Genomic DNA, 7,590 nt, shown 5'->3' on the forward strand with positions numbered 1-7,590 from the left:
GTTCCCTGGCTCTGGGCAAAGATTTTCAGCTGTGAAGCCCAATCTGATGGTTGTGCATTTTTCCAGGTCAGAGTTAGACCCCTTGGTCTAACTCCTCCTCCACAAGCTATTGCAATTTTTTTTTCTGCCAGGGAAAGGCTTAAAACTCTTAAAAACAGAATGACAAGCGGATGGAAATCAAGCAAAGGCATTGCCAACTGCTGAGGCCTCTGAAAACAGCAGCCAGTTCTAATTTCTGTGAAGAAGAACATCAAAGATCCCACATGGTGGCAGAGCCAAGCCATGGGTGTAGGCTCCTGCCTTGCCCCCACGTGCTAGACTGCTGTTTTGGGAATCACAAGGTTCCTTTCACTCACAAAGCTGGTTTATAGATGTATGAGCTTCTCCCCCAGACACCCCAAGGAGCAGGAACCCCAGGTCCTCAGAAGAGCATCTTTCCCCAGGAGCACAGGCTGCCTGTCCTGGGATGAGCTCACCAGGACCCCCGTGTTCCTATTACAACCTTCCAGAACAAGGGTTGATGTCCTTGAGACACCAAACCCCACACTGTATCCAGCAGGAGTTTGTTGAACCCGAAATGTTGGAAATTAACTTGAGAAAGATTTTTCCCAGTGAAATGTTTCCCTGGAGATGAAGCCAGCAGGGAGTGAGGAGGGCCAGCCAGCTGGGAGGGCTCAGGGTGAGTGTGGGGAGGGATGGGACAGCCCCACTGCCATGCTGTGCCCAGCACTGACAGGTTCTGCCTCCCCCGAGTCACATGCAGGCAAATCCACTGGTTTCATCCACTGCTGCTGCTTTTCTTCCTCCCCATCCCTCCCTCACAGTCCAGCTGCCTCCTCGTTCTTCTTCAGTGCATCTTTATTCATTATTCCTCTCCAGCAGGACTTTCTGTACTGACTGAGCTTTCAATTAGCTTCTAGAATCTGTTTGAGAGCAGTTCAAGTGTTGCAAAGAAATATTTAAATATACTTGGCTATCAGACTGTGACAAACCTATTTGTGAATAACCAGTGCTTTGATTTGCACTTGTTTTAACCTCTGCCTCCAGACGGATGTTTAGTTTGAAATGAAATCTACGGGCAGTGGAATCTCTGCACACTCATACAAATACTCCAAAATCAATCAAGTAGAAAATTGCACTTACACAAATAGACCCTTCTGTACACATTTCAGAGATAACAGCTGTTCCACAAAAAGGGAGGAACCAAAAGACATACCCCAAGCCAAACGAAGAAATCTTCAGCAATAATAAACATCTATTATTTAAAAAGCTTTTCCTGTATAAACAAAACTGAAGGTTGAAATTACTGAATCATTAAGACCATAAATATTTTTTCATGTTGTTCTGTGAGGAGCACAGAAAGGCCAGAAGGAGAGCTTTTGGAGAAAAACCACCTTTCCACTTCTCTAGTAATATTTTCAAGGTAAATAATCAACTGCATAAAATGAAAATTGGTTCCTTTTTATTTGTGTGCCATATTAAATTTCTGCTACCCTCAGAAAAATCTCTAATTTCCAAAATAAAAAGTCATAGTGATGTTTGGTAACCCTCACATTCCTGCAACAGGCTGAATCTCCATTTCATTCAGAGCTCTACTTAATGGTGATTTCAGGTTGAATTTCTCTTCCCCCAGAGTAGCCTCTGCTCTTGTTTTCAAAGTCAGTGAGAAAAAACAATGAAAATAGCTCTGAGCATCTTCATTGTGCTTTTGTTTGAAACTCAGCAGAATTTATTTGGAAGAATAAGAAGGTGATGCTTCATTCATTCCCTGTTGTGTGTTTCTGGAATGCCAGGCAGGGAGATCGCTGCCTGCACGGGACACAGCAGCATCAGAGCAGCTCCAGCACAAATGGGGCAGAAGCAAGCAACAAATGGTCCAGAGAGGGGATTTGGAATATCACAGAGCAATATTCCCTGGTGGCAGCCAGTGGCTCATGCCTGGTTTGGGCTGGGAATTCAGAGGGGTCAGTAACTGGTGGGAAATAACAGTAACCACAAGCCTGTCCACACACTGGAGTGAAATATTCCCATCTCATCCCACACCCTCACTTTGTTCCCTGTTTTCACTATCCATACTAACATCAGGGGAACACATTTCCCTTCTGTGTCTTCCTAATTCTTTTGGAACAACTTCTTCACCCCAAATGCTCCCGCATTTGCCTTTTGGGGCTGCTTTCCATGTCCAGTGTGTCAACGATGTGGCAGATGGTCCTTCACACCGTGCTCTTGCTTTCACACATCAGGCTTTGAAAAAGATCCTGATAAAGATCACATAATTCTCTTCCTTTCCCATTGCAGACAGCTCCATTTGATGTGTCCAGAGCATGCTGGAAAAGGAAGAGAGCTAATCCCACTTGCCTCTACCACACACAGCAGGGAATTAATGGGATTTATGTTCCAGCTCCACTCCAAACTGTGTCCAAAAGGCCCTCTATATATCTGAAGTGTTATTATTATGTACAGTAACATACTAATAAAATAGTGAAATAAAACTATGTACAGTAGCATGCAGCAACATACATAAAAGGCCAGGCTGGAGGGTCTCTGAGCAACCTGGTCTAGTGGAAGGTGTCCCTGCCCATGGCAGGTTGGTTGAACAAGAAGATCCTAGACCATGTGTTATAAATTGGTTTAAACACAAAAGAGCAAAGAAAATTAAATCTCTGTGAATAAAATGGATCAAACACAGAAAGGTTTGAAATATACTCCAAAATTTGATTAAAACCAAACAAGGCTAGATGTCAGTTCCAAAGAAAGTGAATATATTTGATTTAATAGTAAAAGTGGCAAGGAGAAAGAAAGAGAAAAGAAAAAAAGAAAGAAACAGAAAAAGAAGTGTACAGGGGTGGGGAGGGCAGGGAGAGACTGACAGGTATTAGGTAGAAATATATCACCCTTCTGGGGGTCCCAAGGACATCTTGCAGTTTCCCTCCATCAGGTCTTGGTGGTGTGGGTCCCCTGCCTTGGTGCAGAGTACAGAATCCAGAGGATTACACATGTTTGGGCCAGTGGGAACACCCAGGTTTGTCCCTTGCAGGGTCCAGTTTGGCACTGTCCCTTACAACACTGAGGGTCCATTGCAGGGTCTGGGGACCCCTCTGGGGCCTTTGATGGGCCAGGACACCCCCTCTGCTGTCCTTCATATGGATTTCTCCCCAGGGGCCCCTCAGCTGAGCTGCTCTGCACAGCAGAGGATGGGTGCTCACTGCCTCTCACCAGAGGCTACACCCAAAACCTCTCCTCACCTTTGATGTAAGGGTCTGTGCCAGCCTGGCAGCTGAGGACCCCAGGGCTGTGCTCTTCACCCTGAAGGTGCTCAGCTCCATCCCTAAGTGAATGTTCTTCTTCCCCCAGCCCAGACCTGAGTCACTTTATCTTATTCCATCAATGAGCAGTCCAGGACCTTAGTCAGAGCATGGTGGTCTTCTCTGCAACTCTTATACAGTTTTGCTATAATAGGCAAAAGTCTTTGATGAAGATGTTTTGGCCATAAATTGTAACATTCCAGTCTCTGACACCAGGTTGCTCAAAGTCCCATCCAACCTGGCCCTGCCAAGAGCCACTGACAACCTGTGTCAGGCCCTCACTACCCCCACATGGAAGAATTTCTCCCAAATATCCTATCCAACCCTGCCCTCTGTCAACTTAAAACCACTTCCCTCTGTCCTGTCACTACATGCCCATGTATAGCACTGTTTGTTTGTCTCCTCTGATTAAAGGTGAAGATACTGTTGTAGGTCTTGTTAGGTCTGGCCCAGTTAATCTCCACTGAGCAGTGCTGAAGTGCCTCCCCCAAGCATTTAAGCAGGGTTAAGCAGGTTAAGCAGGGTTGTTGCCCTGATTTGGATGGGACAGGCACCCCTTGTCCTGTCCTCAGGGGCCTCGGGAGCGCTGGCCAAAAAGGCAATTACACACAATATTCCTCTTCCTTTTAATGTATCATTATGATGGATTAAATATGTGCTTTATCTTCTCTTGTGTAAACAAAACAATTCTCTTACTTCATCGTATAAGCTTGCAAGTGTCTTCCCACATTAGATGCTTTGAGAAAAGTCTTTTTAAGAACACTTTCTGTTGCTGTTGCTCTCTCATTTGCTGACAGGCACGCACACAAAACAAACCCACTGAATCTCAGGAGTAGAGCTGTGGTCCCAGCTGGTATCTCATCACCTGTTTTCTATTTTCCTCTCCTTCCCATTGCCCAATATTGTAGATATATGATACAGTAGATTTACAGAGCACAAAGTCACAAGAAGTGGCAATTCAACTTTCAGGGAATAATTCAGTGTCACTTATTCATATCATCCATGTATATGAAAAATAAAAAAGAGAGATAGAAAACCTCTCCCACAAGGCATTTCTAGCTCTTGCATGTTCTCATTTTATTCCTTATCCTGCAATTTATCTTCTTCCTTACAGCAAGCCAGCAATGAAGTAGAAAACCCCTAAGAAATCTTATTCTGACATATCTTTCTGGGGAATATTCATTTCCATGCATAGCTGCATAAGCTATGGAGAGTCTGTGGCATCACTGGAGAGCAAACCACTTGACAAGCAGAGTCTGCAGACCTTAAAACGGATAAAAGCAAGTTTTTTCTGGCCTGGTCCATCTGATTTAAAGGTCTGATAGACGCCCAGCATCAGCACAGTAATCTGCTGAGGTTGGCCCCAGGCCATGTTGTAATGCAGGAAGAGAGCAAACGTTGGAGCATCCTGAGCCAAATTACAACTGACTGTTATTTTGGGATGCTAAGCTTTGAAATCTGAATTCATTTAGTTTATTATGATATATTGGAACTTCCTTAAAAAAAAAAAAAAAAAAGGAAAAAACCAAACAAAACCCAAGGCACTCATTAATTCTGGTAAAATAGAACAGGCAGAAGAAGGCACTGCCTGCCAAAAAGATACACAAACCCCATTATGTCAAGAGACCATCTCATAACCGGAGGTGCGTAGCCAGGGCTGCTCCTGCTGGCCTACAGACTCTGGATGAAGTTCAGCTCCCTGAAAACATAACAAAACTCTGGCTTCAAGGCCAGCCTCAAAAAGTGCCTTTGTGGCTCTGAACAATAACTTCAGATTGTCACATTTTACTATGCTACACCCAACATGGCAAGGTGGGCATTGCTCACAGATCATGAGGCCTCTGCACAAGAATCTCTCCATGCATTACATGCATTATGGAAGGGAAGAAAAAGAGTCTTAAGGCACAAAAGTGCTACTGTACATTATCCATACTTCTGAAGCAACCCCAAAGGTTTATCCAAGCCCTGTGGGTTCTTGCAATTAGGAGCATATTAAAATATTTAGAATCATTAAGTTCTGGGAAGGTAAGAAACTGGAGAACAACGGAGTGTTTCTCAGGGCTGCCTTGCCTTGTTTGAGTCACACTTTAAGAAGAAATGCTGCATCTAAGAGAAGAAATGGGGCTTGAAATAATAATGAAAATGAAAAAATGATTGGTATCTGTTAGATGTTGTATTTGCACTTCCCTGATATCCCAGTTCTGTAGAGTTATGCAAGTGTTCAAGAAATGTGCTGATGTGGCCCTGTGGCACTTAGGGACATGGTTTAGTGGTGGGCTTGGCAGTGCTGCGTTAATATTTGGAAGGTCTTTTCCAACCTTAATGATTCTGTTTGATACAGACCTGACACTGGAGAGGCCCTGCACAACTGGGAAGGAGAAAACTGACAGATCTCTCCTCTTGCTTTCTGTGACAGCTTGGAAAGATGTCAGTGGCCACCTCCACCTACACAGGGCTGCACTGTGTATGTAAAAGGGCAAAACAGCCTCATGTGCTCTCCTGCCTGCCATCACACCATTGGCAGCAAAACCTCCTCAGGCTTTCCTTCAGCTTTGACATCACACCCTGAAGGTGATTCTGTACCTCACCAGCTCCTTCATGTCTGGATTTCACCTTTTCCTTCTGCTTCCTTAGACAGAGACACACCATTCACCACTGTCTGCTTTGGGGCTGCATGCCTGAAAAGCAGTGCTTTCCCCCAGTCCATGATGCACATGCACCCAGAAACCCCAAAGCCATCGGGACACACACTTCTCAATTCCACACTGCAAGTCCATCATCACCATGAGGAATTTTGGGGGACTTATGCCTTAATTGAGATGCAGTGGTTTTCTTGTTACAGCTGAGCAGATAACATGACAAGGCTAGTGATTGTTTCTAGGAGGGAATGATTTAATAACACAATCTGCAGTGCTTGCAGAGGCTCCTTGATAAAGGGCCAGGCAGAGCTGGAGTGGTTTGGATCCATTTCCTCACCACTGCTGAGAAAGAGCGTTGCAATATATGTCAGGAGGGTTGAATGGAAAATAATTGCCTTCATTATGCAAGTTCAATGTACAGACATATGTTCCTGGATAAAACACTTTTACAGCCAGCCAGGGCCATGTCGTTTATTTTCCATAAAATAGGAGGAGCAGCGTTTTCTACAGGTTTCAGTCAAGTATTTGAAGCAGGCACACACTGATTTGTCCTGCAAAGCACACACACATTTCTGAGCTCACATGCACGTAGGTTTATGGCTTTTTACAAGAGATGCACGTGTGGGAATAGGTCTTGTAGAGGATGTCTGAACATGCACCAGGACTTTGGCATAGCCAAGGCAGTGAGAAACTCAAGACATGGATTTTATAGGAGACATAGCACATTGTAAAGCAAGACATCTTGGGCTAAAATCCAGTTCCTCTTCTTTAGGTGAACGGAGATCTTGATTTTGGTGGGGCTTCTCACTCAGAAAGGGTCAACAAACTCAGCTTTGGGCATTGACGGGAAGAATCAGAGAAGTGATTTCTTTGGTGTGATGCAATAGGAGTTTGTATTCCCATTAGCCGCAAGTGCCTGGAAATCTGGAATTCAAATGAAGCAAAACCTCACTACAAATAAAGATTTTCTTAAAGCCAAAGTAGTTTCCACCACTACTTTTAAAAAGCAGAGTTGCCAGCTACTGAGAAAGTGAGTAAGTGATGCTCTGGCCTGGGAGGATTCCAGTAGGATTAGTCTGGCAGTTCTAACACAACCAAGACGGACTAATTTCTTCATTATTAGTTTTTGATTCTTCTAAGTCTGCTTTTCACAATGGTTTGGCACTGTCCACACTCATCACTCTCCAACTCTGAAGCTGGCAAGTGGACACATTTGCTTCTTTTATTACAGCACAGGGATGGGCTGATTTACACCAGGAGCCCAGCGTGCTGGCAGAGCCAGGAGAAGCAGGAGGACAACATTCCCTCCTCCAGCTGCTGCAGGAGAGATGCTTCATCCATGAGCAGGAACAAATATTTATCAAATGGGCTTTCCAGTCATATGGTCCTAATCCTTGCAGTAATGTGAAACTCCCTGGATGAGGTCATGGTTGTTGAATCCCAGACTCTCCTGTTTTTTCTAGAGGCCAGGTCAGGTAGGTGGAAGATGGAGCACACTTATCCCTGCCTGGGGCTGGCCAGGAAAAAAAAACCACAGGGGTTTAGGGACATGATGTGCAAATACACACCTATGAACACGCACAGGGACTTGCTCCAGAGCACATCAGGGCTGCCAACACTAAATTTCCAGCACCAGCTCTGGGCAC

The sequence above is a fragment of the Onychostruthus taczanowskii genome, unplaced genomic scaffold (genome assembly GCF_017590055.1).
Source record: "Onychostruthus taczanowskii isolate IOZ18803 unplaced genomic scaffold, ASM1759005v1 scaffold14, whole genome shotgun sequence".
Lineage (NCBI taxonomy): Eukaryota > Metazoa > Chordata > Aves > Passeriformes > Passeridae > Onychostruthus > Onychostruthus taczanowskii.